The sequence below is a fragment of the Furipterus horrens genome, unplaced genomic scaffold (genome assembly GCF_987537825.1).
Source record: "Furipterus horrens unplaced genomic scaffold, mFurHor1.1.pri manual_scaffold_7, whole genome shotgun sequence".
NCBI classification, from domain to species: Eukaryota; Metazoa; Chordata; class Mammalia; order Chiroptera; family Furipteridae; genus Furipterus; species Furipterus horrens.
Window position 1 is genome coordinate 4,669,743 of NW_028327177.1, and position 17,651 is coordinate 4,687,393.

The following is a 17,651-nucleotide window of genomic DNA, read 5'->3' on the forward strand; positions in this document are numbered from 1 at the left end:
CGATGCTCCTAGGCAACTTCCCTGCTCCCCTCCTCGCCCACAGGAAGGCATTTGGGGGAATGCCAAGTGCGTTGAATACCCTGCCCCACATCTCAGTGAGAGCAAAGTCCACGAGATGCTTCCAGGGAGGTCAAAGGGCTCTGTCCCTCATCTAGAATCGAAATGAAAACCATAAGGGTCATGAAACACCCTAAACTTTTCTCTCAAACTCATGGAGGAGGGCAGACTTGGCCAGGTTCCAAGCCCCCTAGGCACTTGGCAGGATTCCTTGAAGAAATTTTACAGATTCACATGCTTTCTCCTTTATTGTTTTGTCCTGCCCCCACTCTTATCCTCCCCACCCCCTTTAAAATCCACCTCTCTTCCCTCTCTCTCTTCTTTATCTCTCCTTTTCTCCTCCAAAGCCCCTAAGGGTTCCCCAACACCCCCACCCTATCTCCAGGGTAAGCTGCCTCTGTACTGTGGGCAGGGACCTGGCCATGAGAAGCCCATCATGAACACAGCTCATTACTGCGCGTTTACTATAGCCTAGGTACAGTTTTACGGGTCTGGCATGTATGAATTCACTTAGTCATCACAACAGCCTTATGCGGGTGGAATGGACATTTTCACACAGGAGGGAACGCAAGCACAGAGCTGAGGAAGCTTAGGAATTCTGTAGCGAGCCAGGACCCCCCACCCGGAGCGTGGCAGGGCAGTATCGGAACCAGAAGTCTGATGGACTGCCCTGGACTGGAGCCCTAGGCTATACAGCGTCTCCCTGGTGAGCAAGAGCACTGTGCCCCTTCCACTGCCAAGGACTGATCTCTCCAGTGACCAGTGGCAGCTGGAAGCATTAATGACCCTTAGGCCAGGCTGCTCCTTCCTTTCAGCATTCCTCAGGAAAGTTGCAAAAGACGTTAAGTCCAATAAAGGGGGCAGGACCTGTACAAGCAGATTTTTCTAGTGCCTGTTCAATCTTGCGTCCAGCATTTAGCTTCGCAGACTGGCATTTTGCCACTGGGCAAGAGGTCTCCCACTTCCCCACGTCTCTATGAAGGGGGGAGGGCAAACAATCCGCAAACCTGCCCCCAAGAGGGCCTGGTCGTAGAAACCCCAGCCCCAGGCCACCTTGGGGCCAGACACCACACTGCAGCCTCCAAATCCGGGAGGAAGTAAAGAGGGCCAGCGGGCGAGCTGGGGAGGGGACCGGCCTCGGTACTCACTCCCTTTCCCTGACCGGGGCCCAGCTGGGCCTCACCAGCAACCCCGCCCCGCCGCGATCACCCCCGACCCCTCCTTAAATCCCACCTCGAGTCCCGCGTCCTCGAGAGCAAGTCCCGGCTCTGCACAGTCGCCAGCAGGGGGATCGGCCCCTTCTAGCTACCGTGCACCCGACTGGGGCTCCCCAGGGAACCGCCGCGTCCTCTAGGCGATGGGCGCCCGTCGCCTCCTCCCTGGGGCTGACCCCGCGAGGCCCTGCGCCCCCTGGACGCCCTTCCCCAGCCTTGCCAGTTTGCGGGCGGCGGCCCCAGCGCGAGGTGTAGCGGAGCTGTCCCCGCAGCGCCCCTCTCGGGCCGGCGATTCGGTCCTCGTGCCGCCTCGGCGTCTCCCCGGCCGGGCCCCGACCGAGCCGGCTGGGATCCACGTGGCTCGGGAGCTCTATATTCGGCTCGCGGGGAGCCCCGAGCCAGGGGAAAGCCGAGCCGAGCGCGGGTGGGAACGGGCCGCGGGGGAAGGGCAGCGCGGGGCCGAGGGGCGGGCGCTGGGCGGAGGAAGGGGAGGGCCGCGAGGCCCAGGCGCCCGCCCCGCTCTGGCGCCGGGGCTCCGGGTCCCCGCCGCCCGCCCGGTCAGCCCCTCCCGTTACACCCGGGGGAAGGTGTTCCCGAGATCGCTCCCAGCCTCACCCCGCCTCCTCGGCTCCAGCCCCCGCCGGCGGAGCTCCACTATGCCAGACAGTTTCGACACTTTGCAAAGACAAAGACCAGAGGGAGGAGGAAGAGGAGGAAGAGGAGGAGAGAGAGAAGGAAGGGGAGATGTGAGCTGGAAAGGGGGCGAGTGTTTGGGACATTCTCCGAAGCCCCTCTTCCTCAAAGCCCCGGAAATTCCAGCGTGTCCCCCGCCGCGGTGAGTGAGCGCGCGGAGCCGACCGCTGCCGGGGTGCGCAGGGACTGCGTCCGCGGAGTTGGGGCTCGGGCTGTTTCGTGTGTGTCCTCCGGGTGGAGGGGTGATTGTTCGGACCCGGGAACAGAAGTGGGGAGGGGCCTAGGAGGGTGTGACAGTGGAAGTGGGATCGAAGACCCCAGGCGCCGGGAGGGAGACACACGTAGGGCGACCCTCCTCGCCCCGGCATCACCGGGATCTTTGGGAGAGGAAGGAGGTCGGGGAGGAGGCTGGGGCTAAGGAGGCTTCAGTTTTTACTGTGAGAGATGCCGGGGAGCTCAGCGGGGAGCCTACGCCAGGTCCCAGGCAGCGGTTTCTGGGGTGGCCCCAGTGACACTCCGCTCGGAGCCGGGCTGGAATATCCTGGATCGGGGCCGCGAGCGGTCGCGGGATGGTGTCCGGATCCAGCCTCTAAATGTGCTGCGAGCAGGCGCAGATCCGGGAGGTGGCCGTCGCCCCCCGGGGACTCCTACGGCCCGCGTTTCTCGGGACACGGTGGAGAAGTTGGAGCCCGGGACGGGGCAGCTGGACGTGGCGTAGTGGGCAGCGAGGGACTGGGGTGGGCGAAGCGGAGCGTGGCGGGGGTGGTGCTGGTGGCAACTCGAAACTCTGAGTCCTCCCTAACCCCATTAGGCGCTTCAGCTGCGGCGGAATAATTTGACGAAAGTTAACCACTAGTTTGCGCCTTGTGAACTGCCCCGGGCAGGGGCCGCTCCTGTGCGGAACGCCAGGGGGCGGGGAACCGTGACCCTGACCCCGGGGCAGAGCGCCCGGAAGGGGCTAGAGCTACTTTGCGAACTGGGACGGTGGCGCAACTTTCAGCTCTTTTTACTAAGCGTGAGTGTGTTTTAGTGTGACCTTGAGGGAGGAAGCGCCTCTGAACTGGAGGTGGGGGTAGTGGCTGTGTCCCGGCTTGGCACAGAGATGCCCGCGCGCGCCTTCCTCCAACACCGTGGCCTGGTCTCGGGAAAGGGTGTGAGGATCCTTTCGACTCTGGCTCTTGTCTGGAGCCCCGAGTCTCTCCTCCCTCCTACCGGAGGGTCACGGCCAACACTTAGCACGCGCCAGGCTTGGTGGGGGCGCTCGGCGAGGGGACACGTGCGCGCCCAGAAGTGCGAGAGTAGATGGGGGCTGGGCGCGTCACTGCGTCTCTCGGGCCTTCAGTGCCCCGCAGAGGGAGGCGGCCTTGACCCTGAGGGCAGTGATCTCCTTGTCGGGTCGCCCCGCCAGGCATCCTCCTGGCGTTCACGTGGCCGTTCCGGGGACCCCTCGCCTGTTCTGGCTCATCCTCCTTGTGGGTCCCCACGCCTGGCGGATTTGTGCCGAGATGGTTCCCCTAGGGAGACAGCGAGTGTCCACCCTTGCTCTGCGGCTGTGTGCGCGGCGGCGGGGGAGGCGCGTTCTGTCCAGCGGGGGAAAACGAGATAAGCGGGGATCGTGGCTGTCCCGTCGTCACCACCGCGCCCGGCACGTAGTAGGTACAAACGCTATTCGCAAAAACCTCTTAAGATGGAAGACGCTAGCAGGGGCCTGGACACCCCCTCTCTCCTTCTCTGCCCTATTTCAACTGTTGAATACATATCAATCCACCTAGTCAAGCTCTTTCCCCTTCTGGACGTGCCTTGAGCACCTACTACCTGCGGGGCTCAAAGCCGGTCCGTTCCTAGAAGCCGCAGGCAGAGCCTCCCGGTTTTCTTGCCCGGGAGCTGCGGGAGAGCGCCCGGGAGGCTCGGAAAAGACAAGGTGCACCGCCCCCTGCCGGCTGCTGCGGGAACCGGCGCTTGACTCCGCGGTGGGGAAGGGGCGCCAGCCGCGGGTGTCTGCCTTCATCTTCCCTTCCCGCCCCCAAACGCCAGGGCACCACGGCTATTTTTGAATTCCGTGATTGTCTGAAAATACGGACCCTGCCTATGCCCAGATCTGGGAGTAAAGTTCGGGGGGGGGGGGCTCATCTAGTCTCCCGTTCTTGCGCTCTCCCTCTCCCTGTCTCCGCCTATCTTTCTCTGACGTTGGGCAACAGAGTTAATGTCTCAGAGTCTCAGAGCCTCAGTTTCCATATCTGTAGAATGGGCCCATTACTGCTGCCTCACAGGTACGTTGTATAGAATAAACGTTGCATATAAGTGTGTGCATGTATATGTGTGCCGGGGGAGGAATCCCAGCACAGAGTTCTTGGTGGAATAAACGGATCGCAGAAGGAGTAGGGGCCTTCTTCCTCGGCCAGTCTCAAGCCCGGAAGGAAACAGCTGTGCTTGCATTTTGCTGGACGCGCACTTGCTGTCCAGGTTTCTACCCCTGGGGCAAGGCTGGAGCCTGGGCAGAGCAGCACCATGCCTTGGCTCACTGCTGGCGGGCCTCACCAGCCCCCTGGAGTTCAGGGCTAAGAGAAGAACAGGAGGGGTTACCAGGGATGGCAGGGGATTTCTTCAGTGGGTGTGGATTCTGCTCCTAGAAGCTTGGCACTGGCGCGTCAAAGCTAACATCTATGCCGCCTCAGGGCTGTGTTCCCTCTTGAAGACGCAGGCGAGACATTCCCCTGGCTGGACTGCTGAGCACCCCTCCTGGAGCCGGGGACCTCCACAGAGTGGGCTGGTGGAAACTTTTGGTCGCCTAGGGGGTGGGGGGTGGGGATGAGGGGTCATGGGGCCTCGGGTTGTGTGTAGGGCTTTGTGCCAGCTAGGGTCTCTGCCCCCCCATCTCCACCGTCAGGGCCCCCTCCCCTGCCTACAGACCAGGACATCGCTGGAGGCAAGCTGTTGGCAGCCCCCCTGGAAGGGCCTCTCTGAGCCTCCTGGTCAGTTAACCTTGCTTGAGTCCTTTGCTGGGTAGCAGCTGCTGACTCAAAGGAGTTATATTTGGACAGGGTTTTGCCTTCTGAGACCAAAACCCTAGCCCTCTCCCCAGGCCCCTCCCACACTATAAAAGCAACCAAGAAACTGGAAAATGAAATCCGCCCGTCCTCTCGGCTGTACACTGCTTCCCGGTAAATCGTGTGTGCATATACGCACACGCATGGGACAGGCCATGGAAGAGCTGGCCAGAGCACAGAAAGTCCTAGAGTAGGACTTACATACACTTTGTTCAGTGGCGGAACCTGAGCAGGATCTTCAGCACCCGCCTCACAAATCCGAGGAACTGAGACTGTCCTGCTCTGAACTGAGCCCGGGAGCCCAGCCTCGGGCTCCAGCACGTGCCTCGGTTCTGTTCCCAGGGCCAGTATTTCAAAAGTTGGCACCCAAACTGTTCCAAGCCCTGGGTCTCAGTTTTGCTCTCTGCAAACTAAGAGGCTTGGAGTTCTGCTTAAGTCGCTTGGGGGGCATTAAAGCCTTTCTTGGTGCAGACAGCCCCCACACCCCTGGCTTTTGCCTCCAGCTCCGTCCTCAGAACCCCGCAGGCATTCCTGGCATCGCAGACAGGGCCCCCCTTGGCCCTGACACTCGAGCACCTGAGCTCAGTCATTCTCCAGCAGTTCTCAGCATGGGGGCCTTAAACCTGGCAGCTGAGGTGACGTTTTTGGGGGCTCCCAAATGAGACGTACAGCAAAGAGGAACCGTGGTGACCTCGCCAGGACCCATTTTGTCCTCCGTGGAAGAGCTGAAAAATGAAAATGCTCTTCGGAATCATTTTGTTCAGCTCCTTCATTTGAATGTAAAGATGCTGAGGCCCAGAGGGGAAGTCACGGGGCTGACCTGGAACACTGGCCTGTCTCATAAACTCCAAAACCTTCGGGGCTCGTCCTTCCTCGAAGCCACACTCTTTCCTTCCTGGAAGCCAGCGTATCCCTGGGCAGCCTGCGGTTTGGTTGTTTCTTGGGGTTTTGTTGTTGGTTAGATTATTTTGATTTCAGTTGAACCAGAGTTTATTAGGGATTTAAGTTGTAGGCAACACACAGGTGCTGGAAGTACACAGATGGAAAAATTGCGGTCAGTCGGTGCTTGTCACTTGCCCCCCGCCCCCCGAGGTCACAGGGGTGCTCACCCTGCTTGCGCCCAGAAAAATAAGGTAAAATAACAGGTTGACAGTGGGCGTGTTCTCATGGTTCTGCAGAGGTGAGGGGCCTGGGGATTTTCAGGGTTCAGTGCTTTGGCCCCCGTTTCCTGCAGTACGTCCTGATCCTGGGTTTTGCTTCTGTGGGATCCATCCTTGCTGCTCAGCCGGAGCACAGGTTCCTGAACTATGTGACCCTCGGGGCTTTGGGGCGTGGCGCGTAAGAGAGAGGGTGGCAGCTTTTGCTTCCAAAAGCTAAAATCCAGTCCTTTATATTTAATACTGGTCCTTATACTTGGTCTCAGATTTAGAGAGCTGATTGGGGAGAGTGGGGTTCAGAGCGCCCAGGTTTCAGGAGCATGCGGCCGCCACTCTGCTTCGTGAGCACGGCGAGCCCTGCACCTCCGCGGGCCAGGGTTGAGTTGCATGTGATTCGGGGTGCCATGAGGATTAAACAAGATCATGCGTGGGAGAAAATGGCTCCTGGAGCCTTCAGGTATCTCAGCTAAGAGTCCGTATAAGAGTTGACTGAAGGTGAAACGTTCTGGAAAGCTCATGGAAGAATACTAGAAGTACAGGCTGGTTTTCAGCTTCATGGTCTGCTAATAACACCCCCACTCCCCACCCCCCACCCCCGCCCCTGGGCCAAGGAGCAAGCCCCATTCATTGACTGGGCTGGAGTACAGCTCGCTTTTCTCATCCCCCAGGGTTGAGAAATACACAACTTGTAAATTTCTTTTCCCTGGGGTGGTACAGAGAAGTGCGCCTGGGTGGGTGGGAGGAATGGAGTACTGGTGGAGGGCGTTCAGAACCCTGAACCTGGCTTGTGTGGCCTGGCCACACAGCAACAGGTGTGACACGTGTCAGAGCTGGAGGCAGCTGCAAGGGGCTGCCTGTTGTGGTTAACACTGGGACCAAGGCCGGACAGAGGGACATCCCCTACGGAGTCAGGGATCCAGGCAGGGAAACCACTGGCCTAGGGCTCAGTACCCCTCCGTCCCAGTCCTGATCCCGTCCTTTCTACTTGCTTCTGGCCGGGGACCTTGGGTGTCCCACTGAACCTCCTTGACTCTCCATTTCTTAACGAGTAGGTGGCAGGATAAGTTCCCACTCTGCATAGATCCCTGGGGAGTCGGGAGGAACCCACAGGAAGAGGTGGGAGAACTTGCCTTATAGACAGTCCGTTTCACAGCATCTACTTTTTATTAAGTGTTTCGTGTGTGCCCAGGAGGGTGGCAAGGATGTTAAACATTAGATCATCCTGGGTTCCAGCTGGAAACTCTAACACTGACATCAGCAAGGGATGTGGCAGACAGAACAGGGCCCCAGTTACCGCCTCCCCAGAGGCGGCGAGGGGAGGGATGGACGGGGGTCACCAGCAGAGGTAGAGCGTGTCTGGAAGTGTTTTTAGAAGCCACTGGAAGAGAGACACAGCTTCCCTCCTCAACTTGCTCGTCCTGCCCTCCCTCCACAACCCCTGTGCCGCCAAGACCTGAGCGTTCCCCGGGGTGGGGGGATGGGCAGCCCCGCAAGTCCCAAAGGACAGAGGAGAAACCAGCGGCAGGAGAGGAACCTTCCCCAGGCCACACAGGGGGGGAGGCTCAAGTTTCCCCCCAGGGAGCTCTGTCACCTCCGGCAAGGGCACGAGATTATAGTAAGACCCTTCGGTTTTTTCCATAGCATCTTATGAAAAGCAGAACAGCCTGAGTATTATGGGTTCGGTCCCAGGCTTATCACTTACGACTCCGTGATCAAATTATTTACCTTTTCTGGGTCTCAGTTTCCTCATTTGTCCTGGAAATGATACAGTTGATGTGAAATAAACCTGAGTTACCCTGCAAATATTAGCTTTTATTCCCGAGAGGGCTGGGGGAGGGGCGGGTTGTCCTTTTAGTCTATTCAGCATTCAGAGGTACAAGAAATATTTTTACATTCAAAGGTTTTTCTTTCCAAATATATCTGAGGATGTTGGGGCCCTTTATTCTGAGTGTATGTGTGTGTGTGTATATTTTTTTTCTCTAAAATACATGAAAGCTTTCTAACCAGGTCTGATTCTGGAACCCTTAAGAGAATATAAAATACAAGTTAAAGATCACTTACAGTAATTCAGAGAAGTTGAGGAGGGAAGAATGTTAGTTCCAAATTGTTTGGCAGAATTAAAAAGGACTTTTGGAAGGTTCACATTTGGGTGTACAAGAATATGCTTTCTCTGATTTTCACCAGATACTTTTAAGAAAATCAAACCCAAATAGATATCATTGTAATAGATTTTGCTATATTAAAAAAAAAAATCCCAGCCCTGACTGCTGTGGCTCAGTGGATTGAGCGTCGGCCTGCAAACCAAGTGTCACGGGTTCGATTCCCAGTCAGGGCACATGACTAGGTTGCACATCAGGTCCCCATTGTGGGCGTGTGAGAGGCAACCACACAGTGATGTTTCTCTTCCTCTCTTTCTCCTTTCCCCTCTCTTAAAAAAAAAAAAAAAAAAATCCATTTGAATCCACATTGAACAGCCAGAACTGGCTAAAAATTCCCTTCATGCATATTTACTTAGCAGAGGGCTCTTGAGAAAAAACCCAACCAGAAAACCCAACCAAAGCAAACCTGGGTACTTCTCTAACTGACTCCAAAATTGTTGCATGCTCAGAAAGCCTGAAACAGCTCCACACGGAAGATGAAAAATCCATCTAATTGGGCCAGGGCGCATGCTGTCCTTCTCGGAGTCTCCCGTTGCCTTAATTAATATCAAATCCATCGTCTTTGCCGCGGCCCTACAAAGTCATGGGACTGGTTTTAAAATCCCATTGTGCAGATGTGGACGCTGAGGTTCAGAGAAGTTGAGCCACTTGCCCGAGGCCACACAAACTGAAAAGTAGCAGAGCCACCATCCATAACTTCCCCTTTTCTGCCCGAAGCCTGAGATCTCAGGCACCACGCTGTGTGAGTCCCCGTATCATCCTGTATCTCTAGACCCAGGCAGCCCTCCCAGGAGCTGTAGATAAGAAACAAGTCACGATGGCTGTCTGCCCCAAACCCAGCCCAGGATGTGCGCTGTCCCGCCCTGTGTGTGGAGCAAATGGACCCAAGTTCTGCAATAGTCTTTTGGGAAGGAGGTCCTGATGTCTCTGCAGCCTCCCCAAGCCTTTGCCCTGGTCCCCCATTCAGGGTGCGTGGGATGGGTTTATTTAGCCCTCGATGATCCGGCTGGATCTTTAGATGCCCCCGCCATGCCTTGCACGGCTCCCTGCAAGCCCTCACCCTTTGGCTTGTTGACACAAATGGAACTGGGACAGTGCAGCGGCGCCCGGGGATTCAGGAGGGACTGCATCCTGCCAGGGGGTCGGAGATAGGAGCCTGAGCAGAAAGGTCCTCATCACACATGAAAACCTACCCTGCTCCCTAAACAGGTGCCCCTTGGGCACCTGCACCAAGAAAAATGACTAGGAAGTCACTGTTGCCACATCAGCAAATTCCCTTTTAATAACTAACATCCTCACAGTGAAGAGAAAGATGCGTCCTTGCTCCTTGAAAATGCTGTTAATCTTACCACCTGCTGGACAGTTTCATGAATAGAGACCATTGCTTAGGACACATATTAGCCGCCACGAACAGGAAGGTCTCTGTGGGGAATGTTCCTGATCGGGTCTAAAGCACAATCTTAATGTTAAACTTCAGTCTTTGGGCAAAAAAATTAAATTAAATTAAAACTCAAGGAGCAGATTAGAAGACAGCAAGGTAGGATGCGACCACCTGATAGACATGTCAGATGAAAACCACACCTTTTATAATGGTTTGAAGAACTGGTTCCAACAGGAAGCCTGCTGTTACTTTTCTGTCTACCTCTGGCAGTGACCAAAGTGAGCTCAGGCAGAAGGATCCATGCGCTACAGGACTATCCGTTCAACAGATGTCTGTATAATGACAAGCATCCCAACAAGGAAAAAAGGTGGACTGGCCCTGGGGACCGTTTTGAGTATCGGAATACCTCTCTGCATGGTTGGGAACCCGCCCCTGGGGTGGAGAAGGTGCTCTCTTTCTCTGAACAGGAGCCATGGCGTCATAAGCTGTGACCATCCCTGAGGGGGCAGGAGGGAGGTGTGTGTGTGACTGAATGATAACAGTCACAGAGGTGGCGCGCTTAGAGAACATGAAATAAGGAAGAGGTGTACAATCCTAGTGTGCGCCAGGAGGCTTAGCAGGTTCCTTGTGTAACCTTCGCCTGCTCCAAGACTTCAGTTGGTCATCTCCTGAGTCATTCATTGATTCAACTCAATAAAAGCCCTGGCTCGGCCACGTCCTTGCTGGGCAGCTCTGAGCGAGTAACTTAACCTCTCTGTGCCTCCATGACCTCTGAGCAGGTCTGCTGGTTTCTGGGAATTCAGGCATCGGTCTGTCCTTTGATCTTTCCTGCGTCTCTGCCCAGGAAATACCATGTATCAGTCATTCTGGACTCATTTAACCTTCTAAAGAGGCTTTACAGTCGTTATTGTTAGAGGTATTCTGACAGTCAAGACCACTGAGGCTCCGTGAAGTTGGCCACTTGACATAAGGTCCCCCAGATTGGGAGTGGCTGAGTTGGGGGGCCACTGCACACCCCCTGCATTCCCCGGACCCCTGCCCACCTCCCTGCCACCTCCTTCCCTTTGTTTTGCGAGTCAGATAAGAGGCCGAGAGCAGAAAGTTTCCCCTTCACTGAACCATAGTTCAAAGGCTATAAATAGGGCAGTTAATGGTGGCACTCAGGTCACATTCATCATGGACAGACCTTTTGTGACACCAGCCGTGGCCTTCGGTCCAGGGTGTCCATGGTCAATCGAAGTTTTTTCTTCTTCCTTTCTTCCTTCCTTCCTGCCCTTCCTCGCTCCCTTTTTTCCTCCTTTTCTTTCTCCTCTGATCCATAAAGTCTTGATCAGATGCACGTAGCAAGGCTCTGAATGAGGCTGCAGTTGCCTAGAAAAAAAAAAAACATTTCACAGTTACTCCCAGACCCGAAAAAGGAGTCCCGTTCCGGACAGATGCAGAGAAGGGCTTGTCAGCAGAGGAGGCGGCTCAGCGCCCCCCCACGTGGCCTGCTCTGGAGCAAACCCAGGTTCCCCAACAGGAAGGCTGGCCTCAGGGGCACCTCGTGTTCATGGGAGCCTGGGGGCCGTGGGGACAGTGAGTCCTGAGGGCGTGGGTGAGAGCAGGGGCCCCTGTTGATTAACTGTGGGACCTGAGGGGAGTGCCTTCCTTGTTCTGGGCATAACCCTGCCCAGCTTACCAGGCGGGAGTTTCGATAAATAACAGCACAGGAGAGGGCGAGGGAAGCCCTGGTCTTCTGTCTTCTGGCAACAGCAGCTGAGGGCGGGGAGAGCAGGTGCCCAGGGATGGACCCCGGGGGGAGCCGCAGACCCAGCCTGTGACTGATTCGAGGAAGGAGTAACGGTCGGTCCTATGTGACCTGCGTTCTTTCAGTAACCAGGTGTGGTCAAGGGTTTTCTCCTGCAAGCAGAAAGAAATATAGCCAGGCCCACATTTTAGGAAAACCAACCGGCCGCTGTTCCACGGTTTGTCCGCATGGGCATTGTTGGGAGTCACGTTTGGTCTGGTGTGAGAAACTGGTGAGTTCCTCCCTCTGGGGTTGTAGAGCTAATTATATATCTGGGGGCTGAGAACCTAGAGGTTGAAATCCAGTTGGAGATGTCCATCCCGGTCACTGAGGGAACTGGGGAGCCGTGAATGCCCACAGGCAGCCCAGTGGTGGAGGCACATGCTGCCCCTCCCATCACAGATCTATGGGATTTGAGGTGGAGAGAACCACCTTCTGGAGCCCAGCCAGTCTGCGTGATGAAGAGAAAGCCTGGTGTGCAAGATGGCCCTGGCTTTGACAGTTTCCAGCTCTGTGGCCTTGGGCAGATGACATTACTCTTCAGAGCCTCAGTCTCCACATCTGTGAAATGGGGGTAGGACTGCCACCCTCCCAGGACTGCTGTGAAGAGGGCATGAACTCGGGCACAGAAATGCTTGGCCCGGTGCTGGCTTATTGTCCGTAACTGTCCCACGGAGCTATCATTCATCATCACATTCGCCCAGGCACAGCAGCCGGACCTCAGCAGTCAGCCCCCAGATGCGGAGGTCCACTGGCCCTGTGGACACTGGTGTGCTGACCCCTTTCCGAGGGGGACGGTGCATGCCGGAGAACAGCTTTGGCAACTTAACAAGCACGCACTTCCTGCCTGAGTTCTGTGCCGGTTCATCATTTTCAGACACGCCAGTCTGGCTTCCTCTGTCCCTGGGCCGTACAGCCGCGCCCCCTGCCCCCCGCCCCTCCGCCAAGGGGACCACCCAGCAGCTCTGCCCTGCTTTCTGCCGCCCTCAGCAGCAGCCCTGTGCTTTCTAATTCCTGCGCCCAGAGTTTCTGCCCCTGCGCCCTGCTCTTGCCATGCGCCTGGTGTCCCAGCACATGGAAGACTTTTCCATCAGCTTCTGGTCTGCCCTGCGCCTTCCTGCTCTGGGTCACCTGACCCCTTGGCAGCCTGATCTGGCCAGAAAGTCTCTGCCTTGATCTCATTCTCCATGATCACTGTGCTCTGGACAGGAATTCGGACGAAGATACCACCCACTTGTTCACTGACCATCTCCCACTGGATAGAGGCCCAGTTCCTGGCCTGTGTGCCTACGTCCCCGCCCCCCACAGTGGGCTCCGCATGGGCAAGCCCAGGAGTGCTCCCTGCCGGGGCGGACCACAGTCACAGTGTTAGTCCTGGCCCGACGACAGAGTCCCGTTAGGAATTAGTTTCCCATTCAGGCTCCGCTCTTGACTCTGACCTTGAGCGAGTTGCTTAATCCCTTCAAGCCTCCATTCACACACCTGCAAAATGAGGCAAACAGTAATACACACCCCAGGACCATTGTCAATATGAACTGGGGTTTTGAGGACAGACAGCTTGGCTTGGCAAAGTGTTACTGAGCACTTACAAACGGTATCTGCTACTACTTATTACTACTAGTTTTACCTGATTATTGTTAAAGTCCTGCCATTCCCTTAGTGTCGAGTACCACCCGGCAGAGCATTGAGGCAGCTACAGCTCCTATTTTGCCAGAGAGGAAACTAACTCAGAAACCAAGGCTGTTTTTCTACAACCATGCCCCTGGACTTGACTGGCCTCCCCTGGCCAGCACGCCTAGCAGCAGGCGACACTCTTTGGAACGTGGCATGGCCACAGGCCTCTGAGAAAAGACTCGTGTGACTTAAAAGTGCGGCGGGATTATTCAGCCAGGCCCAGGGTGAACAAGTACTCAGAGGATCACTTCGCGCGTGGAGGGGAAAACTATGATTTATTAAGCAAACTGGCTGCGCTCCTCCAGGACCGAGGGAGCGTTTTAGTACCGGTCCTCTGCTCCACCCCGAGAAGAAGCAGACTTGGAGGATAACCCCTTTTGTGAGACTTACCGCATGAGGTTGCGCAGGAGGAAGGAACCTCAGATTGCACGAGGGGGCTGCGAGTGGTGGAGGCACCAAGAGAGGCAGATGAAGGAATAATTATCAATCCAGAACAGCAGGGGAGAGAACAGAACTGTGATTCTTACTGGAATTTGCCCTGATCTGGGCACCCGCTGGAGCTGCTGGGTGCCTTCCTGGCCTCTGAGTCTCCTGGTTCAAGCCCAGAGTGTCTGCGTCGGTACCTGGTGGGGGTCAGTTCGACGGATGCCTCTGAGAGGCTGCGTGGGCGAGGGGCCGTGGGCGTGGCAGCGGGAACCGCGCACTGAGCCGGAGGATAAGCCCTCGGCCCTGCGCTCGAGCCCTGGGACTCGTGCACCTGCTTCTCTGGGCCTCAGTTTCCTCCTCTGTGACCTTGGAGAGTCACAGGACCTTCTCTGGGCCTCCCTAGACGTGGGGGTTGCATCCGATTAGTCTTCCTTGGGAGGCCCATGTGTATCAAAACTGCATCTCTTTTTAAGAACTGAATTGTTCTGCATTGAAAGTGATCGTGGAAGGGCTGGGGAAGCGGGAGGAATAAAGGGAAACGGGGAGGGCAGGGCGGGGTGAGCAGAGCTGCCACGTGGCATTTTAGAAACGTTTTCAGGGCCCGTGTTACAAAGCAAAGGGCGAGGAGAGTCTAGCTAGTTAATGAGGCTGCTCTGGGATCAGCAGGTAAGGTAGTGGGACAGTGGCCGTCTGTGTGTGCTCAGCGCCCCAGGCCCTTTTAGGGGAGCAGACGGCGGGCTGCACCCAGGTGCAGTCTCGTCTTTAAAAGCCCCACGGTCGCAAGCTCACCAGTTGGGGTAATGCAGTTGTCAACTATATTTTTAGAAGCCAGGAAGACGACTGAACAGAATTGCTTCAGGTTTAGGTTTTGCTCCAAGGTGAGTGTGAGGCTCTAACCACAGATCACAGGTGGCCCCGGGGGCCTGGCTGTGGTGTCAGGCAGCTGAGGCCCGGCCGGGAGTGGGGCTCTGTGTGTCACTTCACTGACAGGCTTCCCCCCCACATCTATGGTACGAAACAATGACAGTACGTGGCCCTACATATGTGCATATGTACATGCCGGCTTTCGCGTTATTGTGATTATTATTGTGTTCTTTAGGACAGTGTAACATGTGACATTCAGCCGTAGGCTCCTGCTCGTGGTAAATCAGGCACATCCTAGTGATCCTCGGAGATTTGTCTCCTCCATTCATTCATCATTACCGAGTGTCTCCTGTACCCAAACGCTGTCCAGTGGAGGGTGGGGTGGGAAATCTAGACATTAATTAGAATACTGCCCCCTCCCCCACCCCCAAGGCACTCAGTCTAGTAAGAGTAACAAATGGCAGGATGGAGGTGCTGTCTGACGCCTGGTAAATGCCTGGTAAATTCTTGGTAAAGGAACGTAGGTGTCGATACATGAATGAATGTAAGCAAGTGAATAAAGGAAGCTGTACTGCCCAGGATGGTGAGGTCCCTAACCCCGCGTGGCGTGTGGAGGGCAGAGATTCAGAGAGATCATCTTGGAGCCATGACCCAGGAGTTCTTTTGTTCATTTGCTCATTTGGGAAACAGTGATTGACGTCCTCCCTGTGGCCAGCGGGGTGCTGGGTGGTGATGGGGGAGGGGCGATAGGACAGACACACTCTTGCCCGTGTTGAGTAGTCAGGCTAGTGACAGATGCTCTGTGGGAGCACAGGATGTTCCGGGAGTATGTAGTGGCCATACCTAGCCTTGTCTGTCTGGGTGGTGAGCAAAGACGTCCCTGGGAAGGGCCTTTGATACTGAAATCAAAGACTTAGTCGAAGGTACAGGGGGAAAGAGGAAGGTGTGGGCCTGGGATGGGGGGCCCTGGGTGGCTGTTTATAAGGCTCCCTCCGGTTGCTGCTAAGAGCGGGGGCTGGCATTGCAGGAGGCAGCGATGGCAGGCCAGGTCAGGAGGCTGGGACAGTGGGCACCCACCTTCACGCTCCCTTCACACGGCAGGGGCCGAGAAGGAAGTTCCCTTCCCATGGCTCTCCTTCCCTGGACACTCAGCCCGAACTGGCTGGCCTTTGTGTGTCTTCTATGTAAACACCCCGCCCCCACCAGTGAGCTCAAAATAGAATCTGTTTATAGTCAATACCAGAGCCTTTAGACAGATCTGGGGTCAGTCTGTAGCTAAATCCTGTTGATTTTACTTCTAAAATAGTTTTGAATCTCTCACTCCTTGTTTGCCCACAGCCCTTCCTGCTGGTCCTCATCCGCTCTTGACCATCACAGACATGGGCTGACCTTTCTTTCTAGCATGTGCGTTAATGGTGTGATGTCATTGCCAGTGCTGGAAAGATGACTTGGTGGTTGTATCAGTTAGCTCTGTCTGCATAACAAAGAGCCCCAAACCTTAGTGCCTTTAACAAACAAATGTTTGTAACTTCTCCTGAGTTGGGGAGGTTAACCGGGCATTTCTCTGAGTCTGAGCAGCTTGGCTGGGGCTTCCCAGACAAGCTTGGGAGCTCAGCCTCGGCCCTCCCTCCATGTCATTTCTCATCCCTGGGGGGTGGGGTGGGGCAGGGCTGGGGGCTAGCTCAGGCGTGTTAATGTGTCAGCAGTATGATTCATTTCAAGCAGCAGGACAGAGGAAGTTCAAAGCATAAGCACTTTTTAAGCCTTTATTCAGTCCCGTCATTGGCCAAAGCAAGTTACGTGACCAATTCCAGAGTCAGAGGGTGGAGCAATCAACTCCCCTGCAAAGTGGTGTGTGTAGAAGGTGGGGAGCCTTATCGCCATCTTCTCTCCCTGTGGCTAAGATGAAGACTTGGAGCCAGACAGAGTGGGGGCGTCCTGCTTTGGTCTGTTCTCTGCCACTTGCTGCCTTTGTCACCCTGGGCAAGTTGACTCACGTAAGCTTTCCAAGCCTGGCCGCCTGTCCATAATAAGGGAAGGGCCAGCGGGGCCCCTCGGGGATGTGGTGAGAGGATCAGATGAGCAGACACTCCTCAGCGTTCAGGGCACACTCCGAGCTCCGCTGGGCATGTGTGTTTATTCCCAGATAAGGCCTTCCAGAGCTGCGCCTGCCGGCCTCAGCCCCGTTCCCCGACCCCGATGCTACAATCCACTTTCACTTCTTTCTTTATCCTTGTTCCTTGGAGATACTTTCCTGAAGCTGATTTATTTATGTAGATTTTTAAAAATTTATTTATTTTTAGAGAGGGGGGAAAGGAGGAAGAAAGAGGGAGGGAAACATCACTGTGTGGTTGCCTCTTGTGCACCCCCAACTGGGGGCCTGGCCCACAACCCTGGCTGGGAATCGAACAGGTGACCCTTTGGTTCTCAGGCCGGCGCTCCATCCACTGAGCCACAGGCTTTTTTATTTTTATTGTTTGCCAAACAGCATCTCACTCGTACTCTGATAGAGAAGCAGCTAAAAATACCAGCTCCTCTTCAAGTTCTTCTTTGACCAAGTTGGTCATGTTTTCCTCGGTTCTCCGAAATATCACTCACAGCCCCGTGACCCATGTGCCCCCACCGGTCCTTCCCCAGGCCGAGCTCCTTGAGGGCATGCGGTAGGATTTCCTCCTCTTTCCCGTTCTGACGCTGCTCTGTGTGTGGAACAGAGTAGGTGTTTACTTAAAAAATATTTGCTGTGCGATTATTGTGTAAGTGGAGAAATGATTGAACGATCCTGAGTCATCTTCAGAAGGCAGTCCAAACTCCTGACACTGTCCGCCTCACTCCTTTCAGCGGGTCCCATTTCCAGACTCGGTCTCAGCCCTTCTGACCCGGAAGTGCCACCAGAAGCCATGAGCATCGCCAGGGGCTGTGGCGGGCGGAGGCTTTGAGCTTTGTGGCCAGGACGGTGCCATTGGATGACCAGAGATGGACGGTCCCTCAACCTGCTGAGGTAAGTGACTCTCTGACCTTCCCCGCAGGAATGCGAGGCGTTATCTTTTCTGGTTTCTTCCTTGAAGTATGCCAGGTGGGGACGGGGAGGGGTCCTTGTGTTCCTTGGTCTCTTTGTAAAGTGGCCTGTTCTCCCGGGGATGGTCCACAGAGAGGGAACCCTCTCTCCCTCCTTCTCTTCCTGAAAAGGAAG

General features: G+C 55.6%; 1 protein-coding gene across 6 annotated transcripts in view; it reads left to right on the plus strand.

The window, feature by feature from the left end:
* The first annotated feature begins 1,787 nt into the window (after window positions 1-1,787).
* The window catches only part of ST3GAL1 (ST3 beta-galactoside alpha-2,3-sialyltransferase 1), a 58,172-nt gene continuing 42,308 nt past the window's right edge, over window positions 1,788-17,651 (plus strand). For 3 of the 6 annotated variants that reach the window (XM_090283334.1, XM_090283335.1, XM_090283333.1), the window contains exons 1-2: window positions 1,788-2,106; window positions 17,300-17,459. The gene's annotated coding sequence lies outside the window, so the exon portion shown is untranslated. Of the gene's footprint in view, window positions 2,107-2,912; window positions 2,980-16,363; window positions 16,459-17,299; window positions 17,460-17,651 lie in introns of those variants that run through there. The other 3 variants (XM_090283336.1, XM_090283337.1, XM_090283338.1) reach the window with 3 other exon arrangements.